Source organism: Melospiza georgiana, chromosome 6, assembly GCF_028018845.1.
Source record: "Melospiza georgiana isolate bMelGeo1 chromosome 6, bMelGeo1.pri, whole genome shotgun sequence".
Classification (NCBI taxonomy): Eukaryota; Metazoa; Chordata; class Aves; order Passeriformes; family Passerellidae; genus Melospiza; species Melospiza georgiana.
The window spans coordinates 7,942,985-7,962,280 of NC_080435.1; the positions used below are offsets into that span (position 1 = coordinate 7,942,985).

General features: G+C 35.7%; 1 protein-coding gene across 6 annotated transcripts in view; it reads left to right on the top strand.

Moving 5' to 3' along the window:
- FUT8 (fucosyltransferase 8) overlaps positions 1 to 19,296 on the top strand; it is a 101,473-nt gene that overhangs the window by 17,035 nt on the left and 65,142 nt on the right. For 5 of the 6 annotated variants that reach the window (XM_058026793.1, XM_058026798.1, XM_058026796.1 and 2 more), the window contains exon 2: positions 4,328 to 4,404. The gene's annotated coding sequence lies outside the window, so the exon portion shown is untranslated. Of the gene's footprint in view, positions 1 to 4,327; positions 4,409 to 19,296 lie in introns of all 6 variants that reach the window. The other variant, XM_058026795.1, reaches the window with a different exon arrangement.

Here is a 19,296-nt window from a genome sequence, read left to right on the forward strand (position 1 = left end):
TATTTTGTAACTTAATTCTTCGGTTGACCCTTTAACATGTCCATGAAAGAAGTCAGGGGATTGTGCCCTGTTTTGTGTACTGCATCAGTTTTGTAGAGTGCTCTGAGTTTGTTCCTTGAGAAACCATTATGTGTCAAAATTTCCATATCATGAAGAACCTTTGTACCTTAAAGCAGCTATTTTATATTTTCTTCTCTAAAGGATAAGCACTTAATGATACTAAGTTTTGTTCTCAATTGTTGTTTATGCTGTTAAAAATGGTGTACTCTTAGAACAAGATCAAAGTGGCAAAGTACTGTGTTACAAAAAAAAAAAAAAAAAAAGTGTGGGCACATCATTGTATTTTATGCTTATTTTGATGAATATTGAGAAATAATGCTCCCAGATCTGGCTTGATTGAAAGTGGAATTTCATTGACCAATTTCTATGTCCTTCTCAAACCATTGGAAATCAAAGCTTGTTTGAAGGGGACCCTCCTATACCAAATTGAGCTGCAGAAAGAATCCTGTGCACTTCCCTGCAAAACAGATGATTCCTGGGAGCTGCTTCTCTGGCAGTAGAAGTTTGATGATTTGACTTTGTACCTTGCATATGCCAGCTTTTTTCGCTCTTAGCAAGGAATCTGAAGGAAAAAAAAGCAACAAAACCAAACCCCAAACCATTATGTAATGTATATAGAAGACCCTATATGATTTTTTAAATATATACATTAAAAACAATAGCTTTCCTTCTGTCTCCATGGGATGTTTTTCTTTCCATATTTGTTTAAGGAAATTTGCTTAGTGCCAGCAATTAGCAGTGCTGCCAGGCAGATGGCTTGATAGGTATAGGAGAAATGAAATTCAGTTTTTCAGTTAAATACTCACTTCTTCATTAGAAACATACATTATCTCTTAAAACTGGAAAAATTGTGTTCTGAGTCTCACTTGGGCTTATAGAAGGAATAATTTTCCATTCTTCTTCTTTACCAATTTGCTGGTTTTGTTTGTTTTTTGGAAGTGGTTTTGTTGTGTTTAAATGTTTTTAGTTGTTTAAAATAGATTCTTTTCATGCAATGTTCTCCCTACCATAGGTTCGGTCACTTCTCTTGAAACTTGAAACTGTAGAGCTGGCAGTGGAAAATGTGGATGACTTTAGTAAAAGCTGGTCTGTGTGCTTCAGAAATTGCTTGTACTAGAGAAGGTGGGATTATCATGCTTAGGAGCAGATTTATGTGTTTGGAGTAATAGAAAAATTGTTGAACAAATAAAAAGTAGGTTGCAAATTCACTTACTTGCGCCCTGGTGAGAACTCTGGGTGGACCCAGACTGGTCACCGGAGGCAGATTGCTGTTGTATGACCCAGCTCCTGATCTGCTTCTTTCTCAGATGATGTGGCTTGGTGAGAGTAACACGGTTCTAAACCACACCAGTTGCTTTCTAGCTTTAAAAAGAAGATTGTTAGGACCAGCCAATAAAGCATTTGTTGATTTACATTTAGATCAGCATTAGCTCTGATCACAGTCACACTCAGAAAAGGGCAAGTCATGTGGATAAGAGCTAGTTAGGCTGAACTTGCCTTCTTAAAGGAGAAAGAAAGCATTTGGCAAGGAGGACCTGGGAAGAAATAACAATAGTCTTTATTGGGTGTGAGAGCATATATGGGAGAGAAACATCTGAAAATAAATGTATCTGAGGTATAAATTTACAAGCAAATCTTGTTTGAAAATCAGAGGATGAGGTCTAGTCCCAGAAACGGGGAGAAAGAAACTCAGTGGCTCAAGATGATCTTTTATATATTTATCTAAGAATCCTGTGTAAGATGATGAGGTTGATCCTGGACTCAGAGGGTAGAGCAGATAAGGAAGTATATGATTGTTATTTGTCATAAAGTTTTCAGTTTTCAGTTCAAATTCTGTTCCTCAGATCTTCCACTGGTATCCTGTCCATGTCTGAAGGGAATGTTTATTGTTTCTCTTTTTTCTATTCTTAGTGCAAAGTTTATCTTCTTCTGAAGCAGGACAATTTGCATTCTCTAAAGTTGGGATTTTGAGTGATGTGTCTGATTTGTCCTGTGGTATTGGGAAAGTAGTCCTGGCCTGGCATATGGGTCTGTCTGTGTTCAGAATTGAATCAGTTTTCCCCAGTCAAATGGAGAAAGGATGGGAAAAGTGTTTCTTTTTTTTCTTTCTCCTTGCTGCAACCTTCTGTATTCCTAAGGTGATATAGGTATTTTCATGTTACACTTCTGTAGTTAAGTCACTAAAGCGTGGCATCCTTGAACTCTATTACCTTGCTCTTGTGCTTTCAAATTTTGTGTCTTTTTGAAATACAACTTTAATTACATGAAAAGTGTTGATGAAATGTCTTGGACTTGGTTTTGGTTGCAATGCAGGAGACTGGATTGAACACTGCAGTTGTTATTGAATCCTTTATAAGGATGTGTATAATTTTTTATAAATAGATGAATTTAAAAAAAAAGAGAAAAAAAGTAATGACTAGTCCTTTTAAACACAGCAATTCAAAGTCAGAAATGGGCATATAACTAAAATTTTCTGTCTATAAGTTCTCTTCATGACCTTTATATCCAAAAAGATCTGTGTAAGAGAGCAAATTTATCTGGAAGGAACAACTGTCTAATTAGTGATATTTGTAAATACTCTTGAGGTGATTGAAACAGAAATGCAAAGATTTTTTAAAATACTTTCAGTTTTTACATTATGAATAGAATTCAAATCTCAGGGATTTATTAGAAATACTGGGCTGTAAAATTGTAAACTTTTTGGTAGTTTTGAATGTTTCGGAGTAGACAGGCTGTTTTAAGATAATCACAGTTTATGTAAAGTGGCTGCATTCTTTTTATGGAATTGTGGGAAAAAAACCCAAAGAGCTTTATTTCTGTCCTATTAGTAATGTAGGGCATGGGGATTTGCCCAGTCTGGTAGGACTGGAAGGCCTTTTGGTACTGCTTGCAATTCTGCTGCTTACAAATAAATCAACTTGTAAATTTTATAATAGTTCTTTTTGTTATATGAAATGTAAATGTTTCCACTTCATGTTTACCATGAGCCAATCTGTCTAAATCTATTTTTCCATATGTATGGCTCACATAATGTACTACCTTCTACTTGTTAATGAAGTTGGAAATATGAACTTGTAAGAAAATACATCATAATGCTTCATACAAAAGTAAGAATAAGCATCATTCTAGACCATGCTTTACTGTGTTCCATGTAGGCCTACCTCTTGCAGCATGTGGACTCTGAATTTTGTTCTGCTTGGCTTCTTAAGTCACCTTCAGCTGAAAGTTTCACCTCTCAATTTTTGTGAAGCAGGCAGTGTAGCTGATTTGGTGAGTGCTACAATAAAAGAATGAGTTTATTTTTTCTGATTTTGCTTTTTATACATGGAACTACAGGGTTGTATTTTTTTGGTTTCTGAGATACTTTATCACATCAAAAGCTATAACCTTTTCATTGAGTGCCTTAGCCAAGTATACCTGGACTATCAATCTCAAATAGAAGTGAAAATAGGCTATCTCCGTTTCCCTCAGGGTTTCCATTTTTGGAAGTTCATAGGCTCTGACTTTGTAGGTGCTGATTACTTTAAATAATTTATTACATGAATAGGAAAACACAGAATTCAGATTTGTTTTTTATCACTGTTGCTGCTTCTGAGAGCTTTAGAGTCGCCAATTCACGTTTAACAGTACAGCTGCTGAAGCTTCTCTTTTAAATCGAAAATAACTTAATTTTCATTCAAAAATAAGAGTAATTTGGCAGAATTCTAATTGCAGTAAAAGTCAGTTATCTGAAGCATTTTTAATTTTTTGGCCTTTGTTCCTGTTCCTGGTGCAATTGTTGCTTTAATTGGTTTCCTGTTCTGTTTTTTTTTCTTTCTTTCATTCCTTTCCTTGAAGTCAGGTTCACAAATAAGCTTTTTCAACAACCAGTTTCTTGCTGTTTCAGAGTCTGATAGTGCAGCTTTTGATTGCTTTTCTGTTAAATGGCCAGGAATCAATGTTTAGCTCAGTAGTGTGCTGCCATCCTGAATTAGTGAGACAACTGTTAGGAAATGGTGTGCGAACTCCATGCCTTGATAACCCCAAAGTAAGATTTTGTTTAAAATAGTTTTTTCTTCACTGAAAGAGTTGTCAAGCACTGGAACAGGCTGCCCAGGGAAGTTGTTGAGCCTCCATCCCTGGGTGAGTTTAAAAGATATGTAGATGTGGCTCTTAAGGACATGGTATAGTGGTAGATTTATGGCTGGACTTGATGATCTTCAAGGTCTTTTCTAACCTAAATGATTCTGTGATAAAAACTAATGAACTTTTCCTCTTCTACTTTCAGAGTCTTGCCTATGCTTCAAAATGAAAGTGAGGAAGAAGAATCCCTGAAAGTATTAATTTGAAGAGTAATTATTGCTTGTAAGTAAGTACTTCTCATTCTTTGTGATGTTGCCTTCACAATTGAAAACTGCTCTGTCGATAAGTGTTTGTCAGCTGAGAAGAGGAAACTGCAAAAGAGTGATCAGGTTCTTCACTTTTCAGTGATCACTGACAAAATGGGTCAATCAGATACCCGTTTCACCATTTGTTTCTCTGTACACCTATATCTCTCCCTTCTCCTCTTTGCCTCTCATCTCTAAAAAGATAAATTCTTTGGTAGGTTCATTATGTACCCTCTGTCTTACATACTAAATCCTGTATTTCTCTGGCAGTATTTCAGGGCGCTTTCCATCTGTATTGCAGATATTACATGTATTTCTCAGAGGTAAGCTGGTCTTCTACAAAAGCTGGGCACAGTCCCTACTCCATGAAGTTTTTCAAGAGTTATAAATAACTAAGCTGTTGTGGGTGGAAAGTATTGTGTGCTCTGGGATATCCCAGATCCAATGCTTCAGATTCTTATGGTTTTGAAGGTCTGGGCAAGTACCATAATAGTCATGTTTGAGGACACATTATTTTTATTGAAATATAAGTTAGCAGAAAGGTAACTCTCTTCATTTTAAGAAGAATGTTTAAAGAATGAATTGACCTACACTGAAACATGAATCCAGGTGTGAACTTGGAAACCAAGAATATTATGACATAATTCTTTCTTTGATGTAATTGTAGAAAAGACTGTTATGATCAGTATTCTTAACTATGATAAGAAAGTTGTGAAAATTTCTTAAACTTCTGCAATTGAACAAATCAGACTAAGAGTTCCAGCAAATTTGTTGCAGATTTGATGCTTTTACAGTTCACCCAACTTCACTAGTGCTTGTCAAGCTGGTGACATCTAAAGTGCTCTCAATTATTTTGATTTATTTTGTACACTTATAACTTTAGAAGTATTGTGGTATTGTAGGAGTTTAATGGATAGTTTATTAAAAAAAAAAAAAAAAAGAAAGAAAAAAGTGGGATTTCAAATAATGTTCTAGGGACCTTCTGACCAGGCCAGAACAAAGAATATGGTGATAGCTTTCCAAGTGTCCAGGTAGTGTCCAGAGTTGGCTGTTGTGACTGCTTCCTGTTGGTGAGAAGACTTGTTTCCATTTCCTGAACCCAGCTTCCTTCCCTGTCTGACTCCTACTGAAACGAGTTACCTGATTTATCTCACAAATCCAGAGGAAAGGTTTTGTTTCTTGGCTTTTGGGGTGGATCAGCTCAGATGACTGTTCAAATAAGTGTCCAAATGGTGCAGAAGAAGCAGAGAGACTCTGCAGGCAGGAGCAAAGTGTGGCCATGTAGGAGCGTAACCTGTCCCTTCAGGCAGCTGCCAGTCCATGGATTTGCCCAGCAGTATGTGTGGTGCTGCTCTCTTGGAGTTGTTAGGCTGGGAATACATGGTTTGACTTTGGAGAAAAACAGGCTTCTGTGGATGTTTCAAACTAGAAGTGGCTTATCTTGCCAGATCCCTCCTAGCCATTGCAGAATGATTTATTGATATGGAGTAGAAACAATGATTCAGATGGAAAAAAATCCTAGCAGGGAATTAGGAAATCTGTACAGTCTTTCCCCTACCTCACCTTCCAACTTTGCAGCCCCATGTGTAGTATCTGTGTGCTCCAGGCTCTGAAAATAAATGAAAGGTAGGAGAACTTTCATGACTTCTCAAAACCTCACTTGTAGTCAGAATTGGCTGGTCCCTTGTACATGATGTTATGTAATAGAACAATTTGTATCTTGATTTGAAGTTTTGTAAATTAAAATCTATTTCCTTGTGGGAGCCTGCTTGCAGGCATGCATGCATGCATATGAATTACTTTTGTACTTCCTGTTGTTCTGTGTTCCCACTAACTTGCTTTGTCTGGAAGCTGTGGTGATGGTTTGACTGTCTTTAGCAGAGATGTGTTCCTTTCTTTAGCAAGAAAGAGGCACAGTGCTTGAGAACTGCATGAAACCTCTTCTTGCCTTTTCTGTTTAGATTGTGTGGGAGGGTAATTAAAAGGATTTGAGCAGGTCTATAAACTGCAGTGCCTGGAGCTGTAGTTAAGCCAGTGGTTTGGTATATGCATGGCTCAACTACTGAGGGAGGTTGAGCAGTGGAGGAAAGCTGATTTGGGCTCAGTGTCTAGGTAAGATCTAGGGAGTGCTGGTGGGTTGAGACAAGTAACTGAGCACTACAGTGAGGTGGTACCTTCCCCTACTTGGATTGCATACTTGGTTATCCAATCCATGGATCGTCTTGGATTCCTGCTTCCAGTCAGGTTTTGTAATAAGCTGCATTTGGAATTATGTTCTGCTGTCACAGTATGGCTTGGGGAAACTGTATTATCATCCATATACTTATTTGATATTTTTTCCTGATGCTTTTCAGATAGAAAAATGTTTCCATGGTAGCCTTTCTTTTTTTTTTCCCAAATCATATTTCACACTTAGTCTAATCCGTTCCATCTATGAACTGCCGTTCTGTAGTTTTTTGAGAAATAAAGATAAAATCAACATTTTTTTATTGCATTCTATAACACTTTCTTATCCTTTCTTGGATATTCTGTAAGTTAGATTAATCTGCGATAGGCTTTTCAAGATAAAATAATCTCTGGAAAAGGCCTGTATATCTTGAGTTTTATTTATTGTAAGGGCACCTAAAATCTCAGATACATATTCTCTGTTTCTACATATCTAAATAGATCAGTGTATGATTCCTGATGGAAAATACCTTTTCAGGAGGGTATGTTGCTGATTTAGCCCTGCCATTTTATTAAAACTGTCCCTCTGTGGTTCTGGAGTATCTCCGATCATACTTACTACTTTCCCTCTTGCCTGAGGATCAGCAAAGTCTGTTTCTTGTTCTAACATTTGGCTTCAGTGTGCTCTTCTATCCTGGTAGGCATTTAACTTGGAGTCTTCTTTGAAAGATTGCTTCCTGCTCCTCTGTCTCTCTGAACTATATTCTTTATTAAAAGTGTGTTCTAGATATGTCATTTCTGATGCAGAGGCACAAACAAAATTCTTTTATGTTTTTCTTTTCAAGAAAAGAGAATGCTAATGGATCCGTTGACACACATGTTTACTGCAGTGAAAAATCATACCAGGCTGAGACACTGCAGAGATGTTGGAAGATTGGAGGAGAATTTAACATGAAGCAAGAACTTAGAATGAGCAGGGGAAAATGGGATTCAAGCTATTAAGGGCTAATTTGAAATCCTGATTTTAGATTAAAGAAAAAGAAAACGGGGGAGTCCAGGATAAGGAATGGCTGAGAGTTCTGAAGAAAGAAATTGAGAGTTAAGAGCTACCTTAAATCAAGAGTATTGGGCACAAAAAGTAGTTCTAAGAATGTAACATCACACCAGGATGAATAAATGAAAGTGCTGTCATTCAGCACTGTAAAACTCATGTAGATCTCTCTGCACAACCTGGAGTAGAAATGGAGTCAGCTAGGTCATTGTGTCCAGTTTGGAACCATGCACTTAATGCATGCCAATAAATCAGAATTATCTTGCTGAATTGGAGAATCCAGGAGAAAATAGTATTGAAAGGATAATGTTTCATCCAAGATCTGTGAGGAGAGGTTGAAATAATAAGAGGCTGATTAAGGAGCAAAATTTTTTCCCCTGTTAATTGTCTGTCTCTTTTATGAATGAAGCATAGGGAGAACAGCTTTTTGCAGAGGATGCTGAGAAGGAGCCCTGGATCTCTTTTTGCATATTGCAGTGTTTCTTATTTCGTTTTCTTTTAGCTTAAATACTTCCTTCACTGGACCAAGTAACATTTTATCTTGAATGCATCAGAGTTTAAGCTTAAATAGTCCAAATCTAAAACATCAACAGAATATTTGAAAAAAACTAGACATGATAATCTGGTGGATATTATTTGGCTCTAATTAGTACTATTTTACAGTGCCTGGAAAGCCAAATTTCAAATACCACTGGTAGTCTGTACCTTTTAAAATGTCTAGGATTAGTCTGTTATTTGAAACTAAACTTTTGTAATGACAAATTCATTAAGGGGACAAGATCAGAGGAACTAGCCAGGCAAGAAGTTTCCTGCTTCACAAGTTCTTTCAGTTAAATAGGTGAGGATGTACATCACAGGGTTTTAAAAATTATGTTTATAGTATGAAATACAGAGAGATAGAGTATGTGGGATAAATTTTTCTGTGCGTTATGAATTTTTATTTAGTATTATAATTTTTAGATGAAATGGTAAGGGGGGGTGATAGTCTTGCACACTTTTTGCTGCTGAGTGAAAGAAATTGTACTTGCCACAGGGAGAAAAACAAGATGTGGATAAGTGTCAAGGTGACACCTACAGTGTTCTGCTGTTCTTTTGGCTTTGCTCTTTTTTTTTAATTATGTAATTATACTACACTGATAATTCAGTACTTCTTTATAGTTTGGATTATATTAAATAGTGCCTAATAAACATCTGAAATTGGCAGATCCTGTTAGCATAAGAAAATCTTCATTTAATTGTTTTTGCACTTCAGTTGTGGTGGGTTTTTTTTGTTACTTCTTTTGTTCTTAAACAAATGTTGAAATAAGCCAAGTCTAAGGGGAATGAGAAAAATTAGATGTTTGCCAGTATGTGGAAAAAAATCTAATCAAGACGGAGGTTAATTGTAGGGTGATTCAGTTGAAACTGATCCTAATGATACTGCCTTAATCAGATTGGTTTTGCCTAAGTATATTTGTCGTAACTCATGTTAACTGTATTAAAATTGGTTAATGAATCCAAAAACGTGTCAGTAAGGAGGAAACTTACAAACTCTAAGGAAGGCTCCCCCATTGCTACATGGCAGAAGTTCTTGGTCATTGGCTTTAGCTCTTGGGAAGAATACATTGCTGCTAATAAATGTCCAGATTTGATAGAAAGAGATCACTAACTGTTAAATTGCTTGGCAAGTTGAACTGGAAAGTATTTTGATAGAGCCAAATGTGTGATCTCAGGTCTAGAGACCAATATTGTAGATTGCACTTATGGATTAGAGACAATGGTTTTGAATAACACAAGCAGTAGAAGGGGTGTAGGGGAGGTGATATTAACTGCTGTATACAATATTAATGGGCTGTGGTGAGTGTATAATGGCTACTTTGGGGTTCCTAAGATTAGTCAGAAATAGTCTTAAGAGGTTTAGAAGAGAGCTGTAAAAATGCAGGTTCTGGGAAAGTATATCTCATTTTAGAGATTTAAGAAGCTTGTTCTGTTAAAGTGTTACTTGAGCAGTTTTGAAGATTTGAACTTTAAGCCTAAATGAAAAGGCATTGGTGAGAGCTGAAAACAGACATTTGGTAACTAAGTAGTTGAGCAGTTTATCTGAGAATCATTTGTTCTCATTTTCTCTTTTAATGTATTTGAAGCTCATGGATGGTTTTAGTAAAAACGTGTGCCTTTTCTTGGAGAACATGTGTGGTCCTGATGCAAGAAATAGGAGAGAGTGTGTGATCATTGGATCACAAAGCAAAGATGGTAGTCATGATCTATTGGAGTGCAGCAAGACAGTATAGCAGAATGTCCACATTAGACGGAAAGAAAGCAAGGATTGCCATTGAGCTTGCAGACGGAGCTGAGACCTCATGTTGTGGCTCAGGAAACTAAGATATTACAGACTGTCACGGAGCAATCCCAGTCCAATTCCCAGTGCCGTATTCCCCTCTGGGGGCAGGCTGTTATTATAACCTCACCCAGGTCAGCACCTTACTGGTAACACTTTTGTCACAAATATTATGTAAAATACAATGTATCACAGTAACAGGAATATAAATCCGTGAAACCCATCCTTGTCTCAAGGCATTACCAGCTCCTTTTCTGCCAGCCAAATACATTTTCAGGCATTGTATTGCATCTTCTTATGCCGTAGTTGTGTTACTCCTTTCTTCTTTCTAAATGGTGTACAGATTTTTCACCTGTTGAGCTAATGGTAGAATCCTTCTGAGTGAATGTTGGCTTTGCAACTCTTCCACTGAACATGTTCCTTTCCAGGAAATATGCTAATGTTTTCACAAAGTTATTTTTTTAAAGGACTGCTTTTTGCACCTTCCTTCCCAACCATATTAATATTAGTGGTATTCTTTTTTTTTTTGTTTTTTAACCATGGAAAAGTACTCCTTTCCCCTCTCCACTTAACATTGGCTTAGGAAGGCAGAACTACTGTATATCTCTCTTCTTTTGATTCATAACAGTGTAGAAATTCCCTTGTGTTAAAATGTGCTTTTTCCTGCATGTTACAGGTGCAGCGCTGGGCAAAGGCCATGTTTTTAGTGTCTCTAAATGTATGAGAATAGCTATTTACTTTCTATTTCCCTTCAAGCAGATAGCAATCTGGAGCTGCAGGCTCATGGAGGGCAATCTTTCCATTTTGCGCCGTTGTCGAATGACGCTGGTTGTTTCGTCAGCATTATGTGCAGTTGTGTTTGGCATGAACCTAGTCTGGAGGGTGCAAGGGGATTGCTGATTGTCCTGTAGCTGTAAGAGTGAGTGAACTTACAACCCGGTGCTTTTCTCACAGACCCACTCAGCACTGCGCAGGTGGTCAGTGAACACGCGCAGCATTTGATGCCTTTGTGCACCATCTGTGTCACGCATCCTTTCTTCTTGATTATCTTCATTTCAATGTGTTTTGGTAGTTGCTGAAGTAAAAAAAAAAAACTGGAAACATTATGTATGCTGTTGTTACATGTTCATAACACTCCTCTGAGGAGAATTCGTATATCTTCTGGAGAGTGGCTGGATGAAAACTGGCATGATGAGCCACATGTATTTCATAAAGGGGACACTAAAAAGCCACTAATGAAGTTGTGGGAAGTGGACTCTTGAGTCCTTGTAATTTCCTGAATGCTGTGATTAGCATCCCACAGAGCATTGTAAAACAGTTCATTAATTATAGTCAGCGACAAAGAAGGCTCTGGAATGTCAGCTGTACTGTGCACCTTTCTGTGGTTACAAGATCTTGTGAACAGGGGCCAGAATATTTACAAAAACAAGTATATGTGTGCTGTGATGGGCCACTCTTAGCAGCAGTATTAAAGTATATTCCAGTATACTTTCTGGAATAAAGAATAAATGGAATAAAACTTTTTCTAGTGTAGCAATACTATTAGAATGGGTTCTTAAGTTATTTTGCTGAAAAAATATTTTATGATCTTTGTATTTTTCTGTTACTTAACCATTTCTATTTTAAATGAATGTTCATATTAAAAATGCTTGTGCTAATTTTGTCCCACTGGTTCCATTCAAACAATTTATCTAGTTGTTTTCAGTTTGCTGATCTACATGTTTTCTTATTATTTTATAACATTTTATCCTAGTGTTCCAGATATTCCAGGAAACTAATTTACATATACCTGGAATCTCTGTTTTTCAATTAATAATTGTTGCTGTTAACTAACATGTGTTTCTTAAAATGTGTTCTGATTTAAAATGATCTGTATGATGAATCTGAGTTACTAAGCTCCACTGGATGGGAAAAATTAAAGCAGATATTTTTGGAAGTTATTTTGCAAAACCTGAAAATTGAACATTCATTCTAGATCAGTGCTACATTGTTTATTTGAAATGGCATATTTCTGAAAACTGTTCTAAAGCATACACTTGAAGTCATAAGAAACTAAATCAGAAGTAATTCACTGATCCCTTGAGTTTTCAGCTAGCAGTTTGTTAGTTTTGGCTCTTTAGTCCAATAGGAATATTCCAGAGAGTGTTCTTAGGATGTGACCAGTGAAAAATAATCTCAGAGTTTGGGAGAATTATACAGCAGCATATATTAGAGTGGGCTTAATGTTTTGGTGTCTCACTAGAGCAGGGAGCATAGCTTGAAGCAAGGTCAAGAAAATGGATAACTTGAACTCTGTTCAGAAAATCAGTGGAATGTAGTTCATGCATTCTAAAGGCTTCAGAGGGTATTTTAACATAAGCTTTCCACCTCTTGTTCAGCTTTTTTTCTTCCACATGCCTTTTTGGAGTTCTGATCTTTCAGTCTTGAACTCTGCAAATCCCTTAAATTTGGCAGAACTTGAGGGTTTTTCCGTTTGTCTTGTATTGCTTATTGCCTGCTTTTCATTTATTCCTTTGCATCAACTTTTTCTGTAATTGAGTAACTGTAACTGTTGTAAACATGTCAGCTAGACATGGAGTGGGTGGCAGAGGGAATGGGATCTTTTCCTAGTGCCTGCCAAATAGAACGAGTAGGTTTTGTGTGCTTTCCTAAAAATATATGGATTTTCTTAAGACCTCTGTGCACTGAGACTCAAATATCTTTCATAAAGAAGCATCAGAAAAATTAATTGATAGCTTGATGCAGAAAGTAATCAGAACTCTGATGCAACTCAGTACTCCTGTGCATGTATGTGCTCTTTCCATGTAGTCATGGCCAACTACTTCCATTGCTGTCTTGTATTTCAACAGTATTCTAAACTCTGCCATTTCTTTAGACATGTTAGGAGCATATATCCATATGCACACAAAAAATAATTTAAAAAATATTTTTTATCTATGCCCTTTTTAGCAGTCATAGTATGAAGAATTTTTTTTTCTGTTTTCTGTTTTGTTCCCATCTAGAGTACTTTTTCTAAAATGTAATTTATTCTGTACTCTGCTTAAGGATGTAACTTTTTTTGGTCTAATTCCTGGCCTGTTATGATGAGTAATCAAGTGTTTCTTTCATCTAGTAAGATTGTTGTGTTTATGAATTGATTATCTTTCTTCAGCTGCTAAATTTCTCAATTCTGTTTCTCAGAGTGTTCAGTGTTCTTCAAGGCAAGGACAATTTTACCTTTTTTTTCCTCTGTTCCTCTGGCCCAGTCCATGCAGTCAAATTGTGAGGAGGATTCTAGACTTTTTTGCCATGTGAGCAAGTTTTTATCTTCCTCCACCTGTCATTTAATTAGACAAGATTAGGGAATGAAGTATAAAAATGCATTTTTCCTAAGCAAACAAGGAAGACAAATTATTTCATAACAAGCTAATAACCAGATAATTAATAAAATGTTATGGGTTTTTTCTTAATATCAAATATATTGGTTTTGGAATTATTTGGATGAGCTGGTTGAAAAGTGTTTGTGGGAACATAATGTTTTTCTTTATTTATTGTCAGAATTGATTCCCATTCTCCCATTTTCTTGTTGATAAGTCTCCTCAAACATTTTAAAATAATAATTCTAATTTCTAGAAAGCTCAGAACTGTAAGTTAAGAATGTTGTGGTGGTGTGTGATTATAATGATAGATCCATTTTCATTCCTTTTTATTGGTATCCTGACATTCAGTGTGTTTGATCTATAATCTTTTTGGTCAAGCAGAGAAAATCTGAGAGGATGGGGCAGGAGAGAAGAGTCAGCTCAACACTTAAAACATTAAAATGCTCCATACCGATGAACAATCAAACTAACAAGAAAAATAAAAAAGAAAAAAAGAGAATTAAAAAAAAATTAAAAAAACCCCCAAACAATGCAATATGGCCCATATTGCTCCCTGCAAATGTGACTCCTTCATAGGCTACACCTTCATCTTAGTTGGCTGCACTTCTGTGCTGGGATCAGGTGCTTCCAATTGCATCTATAGAACTGACTTCCTCGTGTAACTGTTGCTCATGTTGGAAACCAGAACATGCTGTACTTAATGGAACCTCATTATACAGGAATTCCAAAGATGGTCTTTGAGTTAAAAGATCTCTAAGTTTAACTCCTGTTAAACACAACCGTGAAAAGAGTTATTGGATGTGTGTTCAAGTATGGTATGTTGAAGAAGAGCCAATGCAGAGATGACCAGATCAATAAACTATAATTAAATTGCCTGTTTTTGGCAAGGCTATTCAACAATTGCTTTTAGAAAAATGAAATTTTGGGGAGAAAAGAGAAACAGTTTTTTTTTGTGAATTTGTAACCCCATAATGGAATAGGAAAAAAACCCAGAATATATGGTTATTTTTTTGTAATGGTAACAGTGTAATGCAAGGTTTCATCTTATCCTGCTCCAGGGCCTGTGCTGGGTCATGTGTACTTCATCATAAGAATAAATTTTCTGAAAAACAGAATCTCTTGAGCTTTTCTGGATAGAACCTATATAGGAATTATACATTATATTTATGACCAAATCTTGGCATAATGTTTTCATTTTAATTATTTGTGTGTGTGTGTGTGTGCTTCTCTAATATAGATAGGGGGTGAAAGAAGCTGAAAGTGAGTACATATTGAGATTTGGAAGAGCTCTTCCTGTGGTCAGGTAATGAATTAAATACCCTGAATATTACTAAATGAACCTGTGCATGTAGCATTCCATGGAGATATATGATATGTGTTACATGGTACAGTATGTCTAGTAATGGATCCATTTAAAGCAAATCAGGGTTGTTTTTTTTTAAATACCAGTGTTGAATTTTTGATCACCTTTTGAAAGTCTTAGACTTTCATCTACCATCATTGCTGTAAAAGACAAGGTATACTACTAGTATATGTAAAATACATATTCCATTGCATGCTGTTTTAAAAAAGCTTAACTTCTTTTGTATGGCTGAAATGAATAAAGATCTTTAAGCTCAACTCTGGATCCAAATTATTTATTTATCTCTGGAACCAGCTGTGAAAATCACAGTGAGATAAACACAGTGTATGATATTTCTCTTCCATCAGTTGCTGCATAGGGAGTTTTTCCTAGGGAAGTATTATGAAATCAATTAATAAATATTTAGACTATTTATAAGTGATGTTGTATAGAAGTAGGAAGTAGTGCTGCTTCTTTTTATATGTCATTAGGGAGCCTTTTTGTAATGTTATATATTTCTGGGAAATAATGAGTAAATATTTACAACCATAAATTATATGCTTTCCACTCTTGTTTTTCAAAAGAAAACAAGAATAGTTTGCTACATATCTGGTATTTGAAAATTAGCTAATTTAGGCTGATAAACACATCCTGGGCTAGTGCAGTAATAGGATGTGAAATTTTTTAATAAATGTCTGGTTATTCTTGACTGTCTTTCCCTCAATATTGTTGTCTTTAATATTGATTTGAAATATATTTAGTAAGTAGACAGCAAAATTCATCTCGCTGTCATATTTTGGTAGCTGCTTTTTAAAGTTTCATTTATTTGAGAAAGCTTGCATCAGTTTTAAACTCCCGATATAAGGAAACTGATGTCCGTCACCACTGTGCTTGGGAAAAGTGATGGTTATTTTGTGAAGCAGAATATCTTGCAACCAGACCTGTAAATATTTTAAACTGCTAAAGAATTCTACTGACCATAGCAAAAAGTTTATCATTCACTTGTGTTGAGCAAACACTTCGGTAGTGAGAGGCAAGATAGCAATGCCAGTAGGAATTAGTGGTGCTGCTCTAGGTGAAAATAAAAAGCACAGCATTCTTGTTTAACCTTGGTGTTTTAATTTATTGAAGGGATTTATCACTTTGTTTTGTTCTGAAGTTAGAAAGGAGAAATGTTACTGCAAAATTTTTGCACCTCTTCTGAAAGAACTTCAAGGTGAACATTCCTTCAGCCATACAAGCTGTTTAACTTCATCAAGGAAAAGACTAAGGTTTTACTCCAAATAAATGTAGTGGCAGCGACTAACAGTCTTGAAGTCATTTATGGGAAGTTAATCAACACCTGAAAAGGTGGCTGAACAGACCATAAAATTTATTTTCAGAGGAACCATATTAATATTATATTTCAAGTTGGGGCCTTCATGAAAAATCTGAAAAGAGCCACATGTATGTGGTCCTAGATAATTTAGGTTTATATCAAATTTGAATTAACTGTGAGCAGAGGAGACAGAATTAGAATTGCATCTGAGATACTGTAATGATATTTTGATTCTCATGTCTTTGCAAACAAGTCAATGTTTGCAAGTTATAGAGGTTGAGAAAAAGAAAATTTTAAAATACAGGTTGTATTGCAGATTTTAAATCTGTAAAATACAGATTAAATTTTACAGATTTAAAATGTACAATTGTTTACAGATTGTAAAGTGCAGTCAGAAGTTTGGTGACTGTTTGATTCAGTCTCTGTGAAAGAATATATATATGCAGCAGGCAAAAACTGCTGGAGGGTTGGTATAGCTGCAAAGGTCAATCGAGCATAAGGAGTCTGTTCTGAAGTAAGAATTCCAAGTGCTAGTTATGTTGGTAGTATTGTGTAGTGATGGATGCAGGGAGAAAATCAGTTACCACCTTATCAGTGTTATTTGTCCAATTTTCAGTTCATGTTTCCTTATATACTACACTTCTGGGGTATCTGAATAGCAAGCATAAAGAATTTTTAGACTTTAAAACATAGTTCCCTGAACTCTGAAAACAAATTTTACAATTATCTAAATGTACTTTTCCCCCCGCTCGGACTTGAAATGTAATGCTTTATGATTACGTATATTTTAAATGAAGTCTCTGGGTTTTGATGTTTTGGCAATCTAATTCTTTTCCTCTGTTTTATGTGGTTAGAAAACGGGTTAGAAAACTATTGTGCTGAGAATGCAGTGTTGGTATTTGTGGGCTTTCTCCCTCCAATAAGTGTATTTAGCAAATAGTTAATTTATTTGACATCACTTACAGAAATGCATGTAAATGGAAAAAGGAAAAATGAATAGCTTTCCTTTGAACTGATGATTGGATCTGAAAAGATTAGCAATAATTCAGACTAGTTTTCAGAAAATGAAAATGTTTGAAATCACATAGGTAGTATGGGTTTGTGTTTTGTTTCTGAGAATTCCCCTGTATTGTTTGCAGCTGACACTTTGGATGTGTATGGATGCCTCTGTGAATGCTGGTTGCAGGATCAGGATCTAAGTTAGGGGTGCAAAGCAGGAACAGTAAGTCCTTTGAATACAGAAGGACTTTAATTATACCAGCAGCAGCACGTGACACCCTGTGAGCACTTTTGTTTATAACACGTTCTGAAAAGTGCAGTCTGCCTGTGTTTTAAGTGAGGTGAGGTTCCTAAATTTAAACATGAACACAAAATGTTCACATGCACGCATTTCATTAGGATATAAAAGTCACATACAATTACAAGATTTCTTCAATTTTCTTTTCCTAATAGACTGCTTTTTGGAGCCTTTAACTGTGTTTTTCCTAATAATGCTCTGTTAGTTTGTAGGAGAACATAATAATCACTGCATTTACAAAAGTTATTACTGGGATTTTTTAATAAATTTGTTATGGGGGGTGGAAAGTTCTCTGATTAGAACAAAGTTACAGACAGAATGTAATAAGTTTGTTTCTTCTAAGCTGCAATACTGATAGTTTTATAAACTACAGGTAAAATGGTATGTTTCATGTTTTAGCTTACCATCCAAGTATCTTTCATAACAGTTTTTTTTTTGTAGAAATGCTTGTGCTGAATCATCTTTCTCCATTTTCACATGACTGGTCACACATTGTGACTTCTTTCTTTCTACGTTTTACTGCTGCTTTTCATAAAAAGAAGAGTATGAGAGAAAGCAATATTAAAAGTAAAATTTATTTTCTTTATAATATATTTAATCTGTATTAACATTGACATTGGTAAGGTTTAGTTTTGAAAAAGTTTTCCCTAAATACTCTAGCAGTATGAGTTTATTGTATATCTGCAGAATTCAGCTCTTGCTACCTACTTCCAAATGCATACACATGCACTGTACCATTCCAGCCAACTCCCAAATAATTGCTTTTGAAATTCTGTCAGTAAAATATTCTCCCTAACTCTGGCGCTTCAGCAGATCAAGTTCAAGATATTAGATATCTTGCAGACTCTTAAGAACAGTATCAGAGCTCTATTAGAATGGGCTGAGTTCTGTTTATTTACTGTATTTTATTGCAATTTTCTTCACTTTTTTCCTTTGCTTACTGAATAGATTTTCAACTATGACCATGCCTACAATAAGATCCAGGCAGAAAAAGTCCTATTTAAAATTGATGTGATCTCAGCTTTTGTCTGCAAAGACTCCCTGTCCTACTCAAATGTCAGTAGCAGTTATCTGTAGAAGTGGAGCAAGCAGCCATGACCCCTGTTTTCTGAGCTTCCAGGACTTGGATTGTTCTAAGACAAATGCAGTATAGTATCCATGCATGGATTTTCGTAGAAAGAATATCTTAGTCTGCTTTCTTTAACATATCAGTCTTTAAACTCAAAACATTTTAATTGCAGTGACTTTCACAATCTAGTAGTGCCTTCTTAAAATCCTAACATTTTACATCAACCAGGTCTCCCTAATTCCATGATAAATTAGTTTATAAAACTTAGTCACCTTCTGAAGCATGACATACCTCAGAAAAACAATGTTCTTTATTTCCCAGTATCTGGTGTTAATTGATGTGCCTCTTGTTTCTGGTGAGTATTGTAGTTTCCTAGCTGCAAGAATTCTTCTGTCATCTTCTTTTTGAATAAAGATTACAATGTAGTCATCAATTTAAGTTCCTTCTAGTAACTGCAAATGCATTTATTTCATTTAACTTTTCCTGCTGTGGTCCTGTATTTAATGTGCTGTAATAATCATCTCAAGCATAATTTGCACTTATGGCATCTGTGTCAAGTCTTTCAGTTCCACCGTGCTTTAAAAATATTTGATATAGTTTTTATGCATGTAAGAATTGGCTTCTCAGAACTTCTGTAGGCTGTCAATTTAGTATCTTCTAATTAGGCTTTATCACCACCTCTCTGCTTGGTTTATGTGTGTCATAGGGAGAAAAAACTTGGTCATTGATATTTTACAAAGCAGCTTTAATTGTACTCCAAAGACTTCTTTTCTGCTGATTGTAATGGTTGTGGACTTTGAAATTGCCAGCTCCTTCCCAGCATTTTCTAAAAGATCATCTATTTTTCTTATAGAATTCTGTCTTTATTCTCAGCAGTCACTTCACCACAGAGCATTCAGTAGTGTTAAACAGCTTGTTATCTTATACAGGTGATATTTTATACCTTATTG